This window comes from Ursus maritimus, unplaced genomic scaffold, assembly GCF_017311325.1.
Source record: "Ursus maritimus isolate PB19 unplaced genomic scaffold, ASM1731132v1 scaffold_23, whole genome shotgun sequence".
Lineage (NCBI taxonomy): Eukaryota > Metazoa > Chordata > Mammalia > Carnivora > Ursidae > Ursus > Ursus maritimus.
Window position 1 is genome coordinate 26,348,172 of NW_024424786.1, and position 17,764 is coordinate 26,365,935.

Genomic DNA, 17,764 nt, shown 5'->3' on the forward strand with positions numbered 1-17,764 from the left:
GATATTTTCTGTCTTATTCTGGGGGCCAGGGAGAGGGGTTGTGCTTCCCTCCATGCTAAAACCTCCTATTCCTCTAGCTATGAAGGGGTTTTCTCTCTTCTGCTGTTCTCTTCCATTTAAGTCAACACTTCACTCTTCGACGTTATGTTCTATTTCATTCAATACTTCATGGTACCAGCATAATGTCAGCTGTGTAATATAGAGCCTGACCCATATTAATTCTTAATAAAGTTTTATTTGGCCGATGAATGACTAAGTGTATGTTGCTTTCAACGTATTTGATAAGCCTTCTAGAAAGAGTTGGAGTGGTGAAGGAGTTTGTAAAGCTGGTTCAAACCTGGATAATGACATGAGATTATGATGAACTCAAGGGGCCTGACATATTTCATTAGCATTTGATTGTCCCTATGTCATCTCATTTCTCCTCATAGCACTTAAACTATTTTAATTTCTTTCTAACATGATGAATCTGTCTCCACTGAAATGTTGACTCCATGACAATAGAGGCAATTTACTTTATACTGCTTTTTCAGAAATGCAGCAACTCCTACAATGCTCTTAACTTGGAAAATGCTTGGTAAATATTAGTTGAATGATGTCTTATCTTGAAGTTGACCCTGAGGCAAGGATTTAGGATAAGTATTTTATTCGGGAGCTGAAAGAATTATCTGCAGAGCAGGGGGAATTGAAAAACTGGGGAAAATGCAGTTAATAGAGGATATGGTATCAAGAGTCTCAACTAGCACCACTGGGCACCATCTCATTTTGCCTCATTGAGGCCAGAGAGGGGTAGAGTCTCAGCTCCCCCACTGCACCCCTGCCACAAAGATGAAGAATTGTGTATGGCCAGGCATGGCGTGCTAAGATGTCTTGCCTCACACTGCCTTGTCCATTCTCGGGGGTGCCAAGAGGAGGAGGTTAAGGAGGTTCAACTCCCCGCCAGTTCCTACTGACAGCAGGGGTGGAGGAAAGTAGGGTAGTGATTGCCTCTTACTTTCACCATTTATTGGAGTCTCACTGCTGTGCGGTGGGGGTAGAGATACAGCTAGGCACTGGATCCTACTGACATGACATCCACAGCCTGCTTTCGCTGGGTGGGGGATGAAGACCAACTCCCAGCTCAGACCCACCTACACTCCCTTGGCTGGCTAGAGAAACTGAATACTTCCTGCACATGTTGAGCTGGGATGGAAGATTAGCTCCTTGCTAGGCACTACATCCTCACTAATCTGCTTCCTAGGGTTGGCATGATGGAGTAGAACATTAACAACTCAAAATACCCTCCAAATCTATGGGGGAGGGGGTAGCAGTTTCTGTGTGGGTGTTTGGCTTGAGTAGGATGGGTATTGCCAAGAAGGTTTTTTGCTCTCTTAGGTCACCACTCCCCCAGTCAGTTGACTACGGATAATAGACTTTCTCAAAGCTTTCCTTGATCTGTTCACTGTACTGAATTGAAGGCCTCTGTAGTACCCTGCCTGGAATATATGGAAGCCAATGAGGAAACAGGAAACTCAAGGGCTATGTTACTCCTCAAGTTCCAAGGCTTCTAGACAACCCAACTTCTTTCCAGCTTACCATGTTCCTGTGCTTCTTTGTTGGGTTACATCCAGGGTTTTATTGTTGTAAGGAGGAGGATCTGGGAGGAATGGGCTACTTCATTTTGGTCAGAACCAGAAATCTCCTCAAATTATCTTTAAAGTCCAACTGCTTACAGAAAACTTCAAGCATAAATATTCATTTTCCTCTATAGTTAGAGAGTTAGGTGAGTGGAAAAACAAATTTCTTTTTCATTTAAGTGGTGCCACTAGTGCAAGCTATTATACATTTTTTGCTTATGATCTTCCTAACTGGGATTTTTTTTTTAATGTGTGAAGATAAACAAAAGATATTACAGCCTACTTCACGTGGTTTTTAAAACTGTTCTTAATATTTTTCCTCAGTCACTGGATTCGGGGTACCCATAGGTGCAATGTACTCTGTTTTTCAGCCTCATTTATTTAGAAATTAATCTCACACTCAAAATCCAAAATCATTTTCTATTCCCAACTGCAGTGACCTAAAAAGTTTGCCTTAAATATGACTCCATAGATGTATTTATATTTAATCAAGCCTCTTTACTGACACTCCTGGCTACAGCTGCTGATTTTGCTGCTGACAAGGGCAGGAAGGACTCTGAGTAAAATATTATGCGATCTAGCCGAGTTCAGGGCAGGAACTTTTCCTTTGAATACTGCACACGAGTCATATGATGTGATCTATTTACATTACCATAATTTCCAATAATGTGGCATACAAAACAGAGATCCAAGAATGAGAAAGGGTTAGAAACAACAACATTGAACAGAACGCATCCAGATATTTTACTTCTGATCTTCAAAACATAGTCTTGTGAGTAAAACATTCATTTAGTTCAGGGGACACTCAGTCTTCCTGAGTTCAAATCCTCATATTCCCACTTATTGCATATGTGAATTTTGGCAAATTATTTAATGTCTGTGACTGGGTTCCCTTATTTGTAAAATGGTCATAATAATAGTACCTACTTCAGAGACTGATATGAAAAGCAAAAGAGTTTATAAATGTGAAGTGCAAAGAACAGTGCTTAGCAAGACATTCATAGTCAACAAATGCTGGTTGCTATTCAGTAATCACTGTGGCAGCCAGTGCCTAAAATTTTGCCAACTGTTAAAAAAATTTAAATCTACCACCATTTACAAAGCTATCTGGGACATCAGTGACAAATAAGCATAGCCTCTAACATCAAAGAAATTATTTTATGCCAGAAATAAAGAAGGGAGAAATTATGAAGTTGATTTACAGTGTGAAGTGAGTACTATGTAACAGTTCATAGTAGCCATTATTGTCCCCACTTTGCAATGAGGGTCAGAAAAGTGGAAGAGTGTGGTCAGGATTACACGGTTAAATTCAAATATCCAAATGCAGATGTATTTGAAGTCACAGATTACAGGAAACTCTTATAACATTAAAGTAATTAATAATCAAAGAAAAAAATAAGCATTACTTTAAAGGCTGAGGATGATTCTAAACTCACCATGAGCTGATGTCAGTTGTACCTTGTCTATGGCCAATGACTTGCCTGAAGGACATTCTAAGTCCCAGGAGAGAGGAACTCTATCAGCACAGTCTCCTCATTTGTAAAATGAGGTGAGGAGAATAGATATCTCTAAGGTCCCTTCCTGCTCTAACAATCTGCAATCCTATGAATGTTTATGTTCTGAAACTCCATTTCTGTATTATTAGCCGCAGTACTGGGTGCTGTTTGATAAACTGGAATAAAATTCAGTGGAAGGGCTTACAGTCAACAGAGAAGGAGGTCAGTGCCACTGGAGAAATTATTTTCAAAACTTTTATAACATGGGGCGCCTGGGTGGCACAGCTGTTAAGCGTCTGCCTTTGGCTCAGGGCGTGATCCCGGCGTATAGGGATCGAGTCCCACATCGGGCTCCTCCGCTATGAGCCTGCTTCTTCCTCTCCCACTCCTCCTGCTTGTGTTCCCTCTCTCGCTGGCTGTCTCTATCTCTGTCAAATAAATAAATAAAATCTTTAAAAAAAAAAAAAAAACTTTTATAACATGAAGTAGGAAGGAGCCAGACAATTATAGAGATTACGGGTAGAATAGGGGAACCCACAAGGTAGGACAGGTGTGAAATTCTTGAAGGTTCCACAAGATTCTATGCTCATTTACTGACTGAATAAAACCTATGACTACACCCAATAGTTAATGCATATTATTCTAGGTAATCCTTAGAAAAGTCCTATGTAGTAAGAATATTTAATCCCCAATTTTATGTGAATGATGGAGCCTCAGAGAAGTTAAGTAACCACCGCTACAAGGTCACAAAGCTTGTTTGTGGGGATGCTGAAATTAAAATTCAAGTCTATATGCAGCAATGCCCATTGTCTTTCCAATGTTTTATAAGGCCTCCCAAAGTTTTCTATGTACACAAGGCATTTTTACTCTTATGCATTTATGTAAATGACAGAATGGGTCATTACTGATGAAATTGTTATTTATAATAACTATTGACATTAACCTTTCTAAACCCTGAAATGAAAGTGCTATTTTCATTTACTGATGGAGCTGGTACTATTAAACACTGTCATATCCCATTGTAATTTTCTTAGAAAGTATTTTCAGGGGATGCAAAGGCGGAGGGACCGACGTTTATGAGTACTTACTCTGAGCCAAGCATTTAAAATGTATTATCTTATTTAAACATTACAATGCATTTTGGGGAGAAAATTATTTTTCCTTTCTAGTAGATGAAAAAAATCAAGGCTCAGAGAGGTTAAGAAACAAGATGCAGGTCCCTGTGATTGAGAAGCCTGCTTCATGGTACTTCATAGTGATTTTCCATGGCCAGTTTCCAAAACATGCTCTAGTTTTCTTCTGTTCATTTGAACTTTCAGCTGGCATATTCTTTAGGGTCTTTCTTAGGGCATCTCCAAAAGTTCAGAAATATATATTAGTATTAGTGATTAAAATACGTGTTGTTCAAAAAAAATAAATGTTGTTCGGACAGTGATCAAATCATAGTCTCAAGGCTCACATCATTAGTGCCTGGCTTATGTTTTCAGTGAGCATAAAGATATATAATTTCCTCAATCCCTGACCATTGTAGGCTCTCAATACACATTTGATTATTAAGTGAATCAGTAATTTGTATTACTGAATAACAACTGGTTGTTGAGTACTTATGTCTGAACACCATGTTGAGTCAGTTTGACAGTAAGTTGTGCAGATTCCTTCTCTTTCCCCTAAATAAATCTTTCATTATTTTTTTTCTAAGAATACCTACCTTCAGCCACTTAAAATTTCCCCAAGTCAAAGAATACACATCCCTTGACACAGACATCTAAATCTTTGTAATTTTTGAGCAAGAACTTGATTTGCTATCTGCCATAAGCTAAATGGATAGTTAGGGGCACACATTTGTCTGGAGACAAAGCCTTGCTCTAAACAACAGTTTAAAATGTTTCAGTGAGCACCTATTGAAAGTGATATATTATGCAAGCAATTTCTTTGTAGTTATGTGTAGAAACAGCTCAGCTACTTAGACATAAATGAGTGGTGAAGCCAAGGTGAAGTGTTCCCCAAATTCCCATGCTGAGTTGTTTGTTCTGTCCTTTATGCTCCTACAGCACTTTTTTCTTACTTCTGAAATAGCACTCACCAGCTTGTATGTATTTGTTTACATACAAATCTTCTGCCACATTTGACCATCAAATGTTCAAGGTCAAGGATAAGACTTCTTCTTCATTGTCTTTCTAGTACTTAGCACAGTACCACATACATAATAAGAGCTCAACAGAGATTTCTTGACTGAGTGACTGAAGAAAAGAACAGAGGTCTCCATTTTCTTCTAATGTATTAGGATTTGTGGGGACCAATGTTATGTGCTACCTTCAACCTTTTAACCCATCTCCCGGGAATGTTGTCAGCAGCCTGCCTTTGGCTATCGGCACCTTCAGGGATTGACTCAGATGCTTAGCTCAAGGTCTCACCCATTCTTATGGTGGGTCTTGTCAATGCTGATCAATATGGGACTAAAAAAAGGCTTGGCCACATTGTTCCCCAAACAGGGAACAGAACTGAGGAGTCATTCAAGCTCCAGAGTTCCCTTAGGGTTGGTGAAGGTTGGATTATACCTACATATCAATATAACTTGTCCCCCTGCCTAATCCCCCTTCTGTGAGTGTTTATCCCAAGGAAACTCCTTGGTAACTATATTTCAAGCTAACCTATGTCTTAGAGTCTAGTTTCTAAATAACTCGACCTGCAGTAAGTGTAAAGAAACACATTTAAGCAAAAGTTTTATGAATCTGCTTTAGTGTCCTACCTATACTCTTAAATCTCTAGTGGGAAACTATACTGATTTATATATAGATCACATGGCATGAACCATATTAAATAGTTTCACCTACATAATCTTATATAATTTTCACGTTAGCCTTGAAAACTAGGATTTTTGTTTTAATTCCAAATTTTATATATGTGGCTTAGAGAGTCTAACAAAAATGTCTAAGATCTTACAGCTCATGTTGAAGCCAGTAGTTAAACTTCCTGTGATCCCCAAGTAATATAAGAAAGGCAGGAACTAAACTGGAAGTCTGAGAGATTTTATGTCATCCTTTCTACATGCCAAGAGACCACAGGCTTGCATAATATGACCCTTTTAATAGGTGTTCATTGCAATGTTCTGTAGAAAAAAAAGGAAAAGAAATGTTCTGCAGAAGTAACCTTCTCCATTTCACCGCCTTCTCTATCTTTCTTCAAAAGTAAGTTGAAGGGAAGGTATCAACTTCTTATCAATTCTCATCCTCTTTTGGGGAATCTTGGGTTGGGTTCTCTAGAAGTAGAGTTTGAGATGAGAACTCTAATTTAAGTGATTTATTAGAAGAGAAAACTGAGGAGAGGGAAGTGGAGAAACCAGGTGGGGAGAGAAAAATGCTAAGCCAGGTTATGTTTTCACCTGAAGGCTACCTGCAATCTGATCTCCATGTCTGGACAACTAACACACTGCAAGGCTCGATTGCAGCCTTTTATACCACTGTGTAATCAGACATTAGCTATGACCTACCTCTGTAGGGATAGGTATAATCAACCAGATAGCCCTTGGTAGGCAGAGGTCAATCTTCAGAGAAGGAACACCTGTGTGCCATTAACAGGAACTCACAGCAGCAGGGGATAAGTGCAACTGGCCTAAAACAGGGGACAAGTGAATGGCACCGGAGTAGTCATTACATTAGGTATTTTTAATAGCCCATGGTCTACTTTATTCAATTAGTATTTATTTAATTTATTTATTTTTATTTTTAAAAAGATTTTATTTATTTATTTGACAGAGAGAGAGACAGCCAGCGAGAAAGGGAACACAGGCAGGGGGAGTGGGAGAGGAAGAAGCAGGCTCCCAGTGGAGGAGACTGATGTGGGGCTCGATCCCAGGACTCTGGGATCATGCCCTGAGCCGAAGGCAGACACTTAACGACTGAGCCACCCAGGCACCCCACAATTAGTATTTATTGACTAGCTACCAAGTCCTGGGCTCATCTTAGCCACTAGAAATACAGAAGCAAATAAAACAAAGAAAAAATCTAGTTCTCTTGGAGCTTACATTCTAGTAGAGAGAGATAGGTAATAGATAAGCAAGTAGGTAATAGACAGGTAATAAAGAAATTATTTAAAAGGTCAGAGGTGGGGCACCTGGGTGGCTCAGTTGGTTGAGCGTCTACCTTCCTCTCAGGTCATGATCTCAGGGTCCTGGGATTGAGCCCCACATTGGGCTCCTCACTTAGCAGGGAGCCTGCTTCTCCCTCTGCCTCTGTAGCTCCCCCTGCTTGTGCTCTCTCTCTCTCTCTCTCATTCTCTCTCTTTCTGTCAAATAAATAAATAAATAAATCTTTTTTTTTTTTAAATAAATGTCAGAGTTTAAGAAGTATGAAGAAAAATAGAGAAGAGGAGGGGCTACAATTTTAGATAGGATGATCAAAGAAAGCTTCATTGGGAAGATGATGTAGGAGCAAGGACTTAGGGGAGGTGAATGAACAAGTCACGCAAATATTCTGACAAAGAATCTTCTAGTAAGAAGAATTACAGGTGCAAATTCCTCAAGGTTGGAGTGCTGGTCATTTGCTAAAGATAAGAATGCCAGTATGACTGGAATAGAGAGATCTGTGGGGAAAGCAAAGAGACAGGATCTGGGAGAGCGGTGGCAAGGCTAGGTAGCACCTTACAGGTCACTGCACATACTTGACTTTTACTTTGAGTGTGATAGAAAATCATTGGGAGGATTCTCAGAAAAGTGACATGATCTGACTCACATCTTAAAAGAAACACTTTACCTGCAGTTTTGAAAAGAGGTGGGTGGACAGGGAAAGAACAGAGACAGCCATTAGAAGGCTATTATAGTATCTAGAAAAGAGCTATCTGTGGCTAGGATCAGGATTAGAGCAGTGCAGGTATGTCAGAACTTTTTTCAGATTCAGAATATATTTTGAAAATACAACCAACAGAACTGTTGACTGAATGTGTGGAATGAGAGCAGGAAGCAAGTTGAATGCAATTTTAAACTGCAACACTCATAACAGTTGACCAGCAGCATTGGTCTTGGTTTCAGGCTGATGGCCAACCTCACTGGATACAGTGTTTAACTAAGCATCATGTTTATTTAGCTTTAAGAAAGGACGTAGCATAGGAATCCACGTAGAATTCATGACAATGGTATAATGTATCTTGTGATGCACATGAGCGGGTTCTTTGCATTTGGCATGCACAAGCTCATAAGAGAAGCTGAGTGAGAAAGGTTGACATCAGCTCCGTGAAACCATCAGCTCTGTGGTCCCTTCAGCTTTTATACTTTGTGCCCATTTACTGGTGCAGCTGTATCTCATAAATATTGGTTAGTCATTACTCGATAAACAATCTCAACAATGAGGTACAGGTGCTTGGTCCTGTGCACAATAACCTTGGCCAGAATCTCACCCAGCTTGGATCTGTTATACTCTCATAAATTTCATGAGTTAGTGTAGTAGGGGAAGATTTGATCAAGATTTGATCCATCAGTTGTCCCTGAGAATAAAAGAGGCAACTAATCACCACTGGCACTTTCTTTCCGTAATGTTTTGGCTTCAGCAACTGGAAGGATGGAGTTGCCATCCTATGGGAGCAGTGGCTTTGGAAGGCAAGGAGGAAGAATATCAAGAATTCTATTTTGGATACATTAATTTGAGATATGCTTTATACATCCAGGTAGAGAAAGTAAGTAGGAAATTTGATATAAGACTCTGAATTTCAGAAGGGAAGGTTTGGGATAGAAATATATATTTGAGGGTTAACAGCAAATAAATGATATTAAAAGCCATGAGTCCAGATGAGACAAGAAGATCCAGAGAGAGTGGATATACAGAAGTATAAGAATTGAGAATTTTAGTTGTTGTAGAGATAAAAAGGACTAGCAAAATACACTGAGGTCAAGGCCAGTAACGTAAGAAAGACTCAAGAGTATCTGATGCTCCATAAGCCAATGGAAGGAAGTTTTTAAAATTAAGGCATAGAAATCAACTGCATCAAACTCTGATAACCAGATCATTAGAATGAGGACTGTTGGATTTAGTCACAAGAAGGTCAATGCTGACGTTTACAGAAGCAGTTTTTTGGAGTGGTGTGGAAAAACTGATTAGAGATGATTCAAGAGAAAATGGGAGGAAAAGAACTAGAACAGCAGTTATAGATATACTTGTAAGAAGAGCAGGATCACAGAATTGCAGCAATAAGAGGAGAGATGTTTTTTGCTATTGCTGCTGATGTTGTTGAAGACGGGAGCTATTGTAGGCTTGGTTGAATGATTTGGTAGATACGGAATGATCCTAATAATGGAGAGAAGGAGAATGAATGGAAATAATGTTCATAAGTGGGCAAGAGGGAATGGGACTAATGGACAAGTGGAGGGGTGGATCCAGAAGGGACTACAAACAGTTCTTCCATTTTAACAGGAGGAAAAAAAGAAATACATTAGCAAAGATGCAGGTCAGTGGGTGGAAACTGGAAGAAGTTCTTTCCTCAGTTTCTATTTTCTCAGGGAAACAGAACACCAAGCAAACATCTGAGAAGGAGGAGGGAAGAAGAGGTGCTGGATGTTTAAAGAAACAAGGGTGCAAACAAGTTGTGTGGGAGAGTGAATGGAGAGAAAAGTAGTAGGATTGCTGGATGTAAAAGTCCACCTAGGAGTGGTCAGGGCTTTACAGCAAGACAAAGTAGGATGGTCATACATTTTTCTTCAACTATGTTCAATTCAGCTGTGAGGTTTAGTCGAGGTGTAGGAAGAGAATTAGAGTCAATCAAGGGTAGATTTTTGTCAGGTGAGTATATAACATGAGAAATTAGCAAAATAATTGAAAGTACATACATGCAAGGGAGTTATTACAATGATAGGCCATGAAACTCAAACTGTTCAAAAATCCCAAGTGAAGACTCAGAAGGTAGGGGAAATGAAGGACATTAAAGAGGAGATAAAATTCAAAAGACTGAAGGTTCTGGCAAGATGGAATATTTGTTAGGTGCCACCAGGAGTGACTTGGAAAGGTGAGAAGTGATGGTCTAAATGTGGATTTCCTAAAATTTAGAATACAGACAGAATGCATTTACAGCTCGTAACTATACTTAGGTTATGACTCTAGCAAAGAGTAGTTAATGTAGGATGGAGGACACAATTACTGGATCAGAAAAGGCTAAGAATTTAAAACCCAACATAATGGAAATCTCATCTAGATTGGCACTAAAATTACCAATAGTTATGATGGAGGTAAGATTGGAGAATGAAACCATGAACCAAAAGCTAAAATCTTCAAGGAATTAGGGAATGACTCAAGCATATGTAGTTGAGAACAACAAGGCTGGGTAGTGGGAATTTGTATGAAGGTAGGAGGAAGAACGGTCAGGAAGCAGCAATTGGAAACAGAGAGAAAGAGTACATACCCTTTTCCAGCCCAAAGATAGGCTGTAGAGTATGCAGTATCACAGAAGAGCATGCATGCTACAGATTTAATGGCACAGAGACTATCTCATTCACAAGCAATTCCAAATTCTGGCAGAAAGAGTCTTATTTGTCCAACTTGGGTTTATTGATGACTCCTGATCCACATAGCTATCACTGGGAAGCAGTCGCGAGGGACTAACATGACTACCAGGCCTTCTCCTGTTACCTTGCAGATAGGGACAGACTCTTAAATATATTTCCTACCTTCTTTCTACTAAAGAAGAGTTGTTTCCTAAAATAACATTAACCTTTCTTTTATAGCCTTTTTCTTCCCCCTTTTCAAAATTTAAAAACCAGCCAATTCTTTGCTTATCTAGGAAGAACTGAGTCAATGGTCAGGCAATGGTCCACATGGTTGACTTCCAGCTGGACATCCTGACACCATTATCCATAATTACACATTTACCGCACATACAGAAACTTCCCAGCTTGAAATGAAAAGCTCAGGAAGAAGCTGCGGCAACTTACCTGGCATTGGCACGGTTTATTGTTGTGCAAGCAATCCCGCTTGGCACAGGACATCTTGATTTGTGTTAACATTCTAATGCACTAATCTTCCTAATACCCCTTATATTTATTTATGACATAAATCAAATCCTGCTCAGAACTAAGTTGTTGCTTTTTTTTTTTTCTCCTACTCTCCTGCTGGGTGTATTTATGTTATGCTGTGTAGTGTTGCTACCCTTGCTGCAAATTTATCTGAGCTTCGACTTTTACTGCTGATTTAGCAAACATTTTATATTCTGCAATGAACTGTAAACATTTTTTTTCTGACAGATCCATTATGACAAGTGTTATAAACTCTTCACTGCAGACTGTATCTCTTCTATTGAGCTGTTCTTTATATCAATTTTACTATGCACAGAAAATGACGCTGGTAATATTGCACCTATCTGAACTCGGCCAGGACAATCAGTAAGTCCTGAGACACAGAGCATCTATATACTTAGTTTTATTACATCTGTTTCTGGTTTATACAGCATGTTAGTGGGAATCAAGTTTTAAGAGTAGTCAAATGAGCTGAAACTAGCCCATGAACTCCAATTTCTTTTCATTTAAAAGTTTGTCTATAAACATAACAAAATATTTTTCAGTAGCTGATAAAGTTTCCCATTCCCCATCAGATCTAAAATGTCATTATGTATCTATATTAAATCCAGGTTACATTTGAGAATAAACACTGATCCCAAAGAAGAACCTTCATCCTGCCAGGCCATGCCTATAACTTTTGCTAATCTTTGGTAGTGGTGGTGGGTGGGGATTCATTTACCAGAAGCTTTCAATAAATCAAAATATCAAAACTCAACCCAAAAACAGTAATGGGGAAAAAAACAAAGGAAATAATCATATGTTATGGGCTGAACTGTGTTCCTACTAAATTTCATATGTAGAAGTCCTAACTCCTGGTATCTCAGATTGCAACTCTATTAGGACTTAGGGTTTTTAAAGACGTACTTAAGTTAAAATGAGATCATTAGCGTCAGCTCTAATCCAATATGACTGATGTCCATATGAGAAAAAAAGATTAGGACACAGACACACACACACACACACACACACACACACACAGAGAGAGAGAGAGAGAGAGAGAGAGAGAGAAGATTAGACAAAGACACAGGGAGAAGGCAGCTGTTTACAAGCCAAGCAGAGAGGACTCAGAATAAACTAACCCTGCCAACACCTTGATTTTGGACTTGCATCCTCAGAATTGTGAGAAAATACATTTCTCTTTGTTCAAGGCACCCAATCTATGGTACTTTGTTATAGTAGCCCCAACAAATCAATACACCATATTTTTATGTCTAATTTTCCATGAAACTTTCACACACTATTTCATTTCCATAATAATCCTGAGATGCATCTACCACCTTCATTTTTAAAGCTATAGAGGCTTAGAGAGATTAAGCCATTTAGTCTAGGTCATCCAGCTAAATGTTAGATGCTGTGGTTAAAATCCACGGCAAGGTGGTTTTTCGGACTCAGAATCCATGCTTCTTTTACGTGTTGTCTCACCTATATGTTTACTTCTCTAGCCCACTGGTGCTATGATGTAACGGGGAGTGAAAGAGGATGGAAAAGAAGGCCATGTCTTGCTATCTGCAGGTCTTCAAAGAAGTTTTCCACCTATAGTTACTCTCCCATTTAGTGAGATTTTAGTTTTCAAATACAAGAGGAAGCCAATTTAAGCCATACCTAATTTTTAACATTCACGGAGTTGCTTCTAAGAAAGACTAGAAACCAGTATGTCCTTTGAAGAAGGCATTCTGATCACAATACCACAAACCTTGAGAATACTTCTCGAGTTGCATTCCTAAACTTAAAATCAAACACATAGCTGTTGGTTGCCTTAGGCATTTTGTACACAAAGCATGCAAAGTGGATAAAACAGATATGGTCTCTGCCCTCACAGAGATCTCCTTATAATAATCACACTGAATTTGGTGGGTTTTGTTTGTTTACATGTATTTGTTTTGCCTTTGTTTTTAAACATGTCTCTCTTCTGTCTAAATGGAAAACCTTGAGGTCATGGACAGTGTTTTGTTTGTCTTTGTGGTTCCAATGCCTTGGCAGAGTGCCTGGCACATATTAAGAGCTCAATAAATATTTTTAAATTGAATTGGGACTCCAAATTTATAGCTGATGAAGATGAATGAATATCCCGTTACCTGACAGAAGTTCAAGTGACATTCTGAAAACTGCTGATGGCAGCTCAGCCTTTGTGCCTCACACATAAATACCAACCATTTGAATGGCTCATAAAGCTGCACTAATGTGAAAAGGTAATCTTAGAAACCAGATAACTAATTGTTGTCTTTTCCCATTCCTATTTTAGTAACATCATGTGATTTTATATCATTTTTACTTTGATTTAAAAATAATAATTAGAGGAAATATAAAATGCACAAAATATAAGATGGCTCATCCTTACGTCCTAACCTACAGATAATCACTGGTATAGTTTCTGAAATTTATCCATGTAGTCTTCTATGACTAAAGATATTGTAAATATATTCTTTCACACGTGGGAATCATACTATGCAGAAAGTTCTATAACATGCCTCTTTCACACAATATTTATTAAAACATTGCCCAATACCATTAAATATTCAAGTGTGATTTAACAGATTAAATGGACTCAGTAGATTTAATGGCTAGTATTCATTTTTCATTTCCTTATTCAATGCATATCTACTGTTTATCAGACACTACGGTAGATCCAACGCTACAAAGATTATAAGGCATCAGACCTAGTCTTAAAGGTTGTATTACGACCTTTGGATAGTCTCTCTTCACTGTATAGAATTATCTTGTGTTAATTTATTTCTTTACCTAGTATTAATTTCTCCAGTAAATATTATTTGTTGAACATAACTTATGTACTAACCTCTACTCCTTCAACACATTATTTTACTCAAAAAATTTATTGAGTGTATAATATATGAAAGACTCCATTCTCAGCAACGAGAAAATATCAGTAAAGGATACCATTTATGCTTGGGAAGATATCAGTGAATAGAATTGTTAATGTTTCTGTCCTTGTGAAAGTTATTTTTAGTGGAGGGACAGAGACAATAAACAAAATAGGAAGTGTAGACTGTGTTTAGGGGTAAGAGGTATGGAGAAAAATAAAGCAGCATTGAGAAATGTGGAGATAATGCAGTATTATATCGAGTAGCCAGGGCAGACTTCAGACATAAGGTATCTGTGACCTTAGCAATGTGAGAGAACAAGTTCTTCAGATGTCTAGGGAGAGCTTCAGGCAGAGAAAATAGCAAGTGCTCTGAGGCAGGAATATATGCCTGGTTAGTTGGAGGAGTACTGAGGAGGCCTGTGTGATTACAGTGGATTGAGCATGGCAGGGGGCAGTGGCAGGGAATGGGATCAGATAGACCTCAGGGGAGCATAGGGCATTGGAGCACTAGGTAGATAAAACTTCTGGAACTTATTTTTTACAAACTTCTATTTTCTCAGCTTAATAAAAAAAATAAAGTCATTTGAAAGTGGGGAGTAGAATGAAAAGTTTTGGAAATTTAAGGAAAGGGGCAGGAGGAAGGTAGACTTTGGAGGGAGAACGAACCTGAGTGAATGGCCAGGGTGTTGTATAGGACTGCAGAAAAGCACTAACATCTGGTTCTTAGAGATGTAATTCCTGACACTATTAACTGGCTCTTTCTATTTAGTCCCACGGGACTTTGCACATCACTCTTTTATAGTATGTATATGTGTTATTGTAATCAGTCTCACATGACTTTCTCCCTGGGTAGACTGTGAGCTATTCAGAGGCAAGGATAACGCTTGATTCACCAGAGTAACCAAAGCACAGCTTTAAACACACAGCAAATAACTAATAAATCTCTTTGGCATGAACATGTTTGATAAACAAACATTTTTAATAACCTGTTTCCATTCCAATTTTTGCCAAGGGTCTCAGCAACCAAAACCAAGCCTGGATACCAAGATTTGCCTTCCAACCTCATTGGAAGCATTTTGGCCTTTTTTAGAATTATTTTTTTAGAATCCAGATTATGCTTTTGTAAGCAGCAGCTTTTTATGTTTCCAAAAACAGTATAAAGATGTCAACATAGCACAGAAACCATGAACCTAGGAGAAGTTTAAGAACATTGTCACCCATTTAGAGTTAGTCTGTATAGTCCAGGACATGGAAGAAAAATAAGTTTTATGCTACACAGCAACTCTTGGTGGTTGGTAGTAGTCACATATATAAATGGATTATAACATCTTAGTTGGATTCAGAATGAAAGAATAGCATCATGAGTTAGGGATGCCCACCTTGGATTGGTAGTGATGGACGGTGGCATGCCTGCTGTGAAATGCCAAATATGGATTAAGGTATTGTTAGGCTTTTGCTAAATCCAATTATGTTTGTTAAGTTTCAGTTACTCAGTTATTCAGTACTATTTATTAAGAATTTCTTTGATTATTGTGGTATATACTGAAAATACATTGATGAATGAGTCTAGACTCTTCATGTCCTCTTAAGAGTCTATGGAAGAAGAGCAAATAAGTCTAATTATAATACAACACGAGGGAAAAGTCTTAGGGAAAGTTTAGGGTACAGTAGGAAAACATATAATGAGGCACCTAAATCAAACTTGGGGGAAACAAAGAATAAGTAACTTCTAGTTTTCCATTCTACATATAAGGAGCTTGAAGTTACCACTCTGTCATAAGAAGTAAAAATCAGCTGAACATAACTGAAAGATCGACAACTCTTCTTGGAAAAGTCAGAGAGAGGAGGACTCAGGGAAATCACTGCCTCCAAGAATGGAGAAACAGGCAAATACAGGAAGTTATGGTTTACTGAAGCAGAAACTGTAATGGAAACCAGTGTTGGGGTTGGAAACCTGAATGCTGCAAGCTCCGTGTGAACAATTATTAGGGTTGAAAACTCCAGAGGGACCCCCCCCAATATTGTGATGTACCTCCAGAAGCTCAACGAGGTTCTCACAGTAAATATCTGAGAAAATCCCCTCATGGTTCCAGGATAGGAGGGGAGAAGGAACCATTTTGCAAGATGCCAGAGCATTGTTCTTTAACAAAGTGTGTCCTAAGGGGAAACTAGTTAATCAGAACCTAAAAAGCTGTGGCATTATCAAAGCCTAATTGACCTCAGGGAAGGGAAATACCCAATTTCAGCCTGCTTTAGCCATCCTGTTCCACCTAAGCAGAAAGAAGAACATGGAAAAACTTGTGAAATTCATAGTTCAGAGGCATAGGCTCCCTAAAAGACTGAAACCTAATCATAGGGCCATAGAATGCTCCCTCTCCCCCTACACCTTCTCATCACATTACTAAAGGCTATTCACAGCAGTTCCTTTTACCTGGCATGTCATCCCCAGTATCAAGAAAAAATGACAAGGTGTACCAAAAGAAGGAACCTCTGAGCTAGAAAACAAATTATGAATAGAAGTTACCCAAGAAAAAGACAAGAACATGGTTCAAAACAGATAAGAATGCTCTAGATAGAGGGTAAACTATATCCAAAGGACCCAAGGTAGGAAGGAACTTGGTAAGTTTGAGGAACTGAGACAAGGCTAATGAGGCTGGAGTGAGAAGCAAGGGGAAGAACAGAATGAAGTAATGCTGCTGGGATAAGCAAAGTCCAGATTATAAATCTTCACATTGGATTAATACAATTGGACCTAATTTAAAAAGCACTGCACAGACGTTGAAGAGGTTTAATAAGGAGAATGACAAAATTAATTATGCATGTTAAAATTACCATTCTGCCTATGTTAGGCAGAGTGAATGGTCAAGGACCAGGTTCGGTGAAAAGCAGACAACTAAGCAGTTATTGCAAATACCAGACAATAGGTAATGGTGGCCTAGAGTGGGATAATATGAAGGAAAATGAAAATAAGTGAAGGGAGTTGAGTGGTATTTAGGAAATAACATCAACAAGACTTGGTACATGATTAGAAATTGGTAAAATGAGGAAAAAGACACATCACCTTTAAGTTACTTGTCTGACCAACTAGATAAAGTAACATCAATTAAGATGGGGGGAATGAGAAGCAGGTTTGAAGGAGACAGATTGTGACTTCAGTTTTGTAGGCTGAAGTTTTAGAGTTTACTGATTATTTAAGAGATGTCCTCTAGGCAGTTAGATATAGGAGTCTGAAGCTCAAAGACAAAATATAGGTGGGACGAATAAGCCAATAATAGTCATTAAAATCACATATGATGATGAAATGATTGAAGAAAAGAATCAAGGAATTAAATGAAAAATTATTGTTGCAAACATCTGCCTGATTCCCCAACCCCCATTGTTGTTTTTGATTCTGAAAAGCATCTATTCTGAATTGTCATTAGACACAAAGTCCATGGCTTTTCCTCAGCCCACGACCATTGGACATCTTCTCAATTCTGGTCTCATTCATATGCCTATTCACTATCAAGGAACGTCAGCATTTCCTGCTTCATATGCTGTCCCCATGCTCCTAGGGAAACCATAACATCATTGCCGGCATCTAGGATTTTGAATGGACCCTCCTTTTTGGTTGAGTAGCCATAGAAAATTGGAGGATATCTGCAAAGAAGAAATTTGGCCCTCCACTTCTCTCATAACTCTTAGGACCAGAGCCCTATATTCTTTTTTTTTTTTTTAAAGATTTTATTTATTTATTCGACAGAGATAGAGACAGCCAGCGAGAGAGGGAACACAAGCAGGGGGAGTGGGAGAGGAA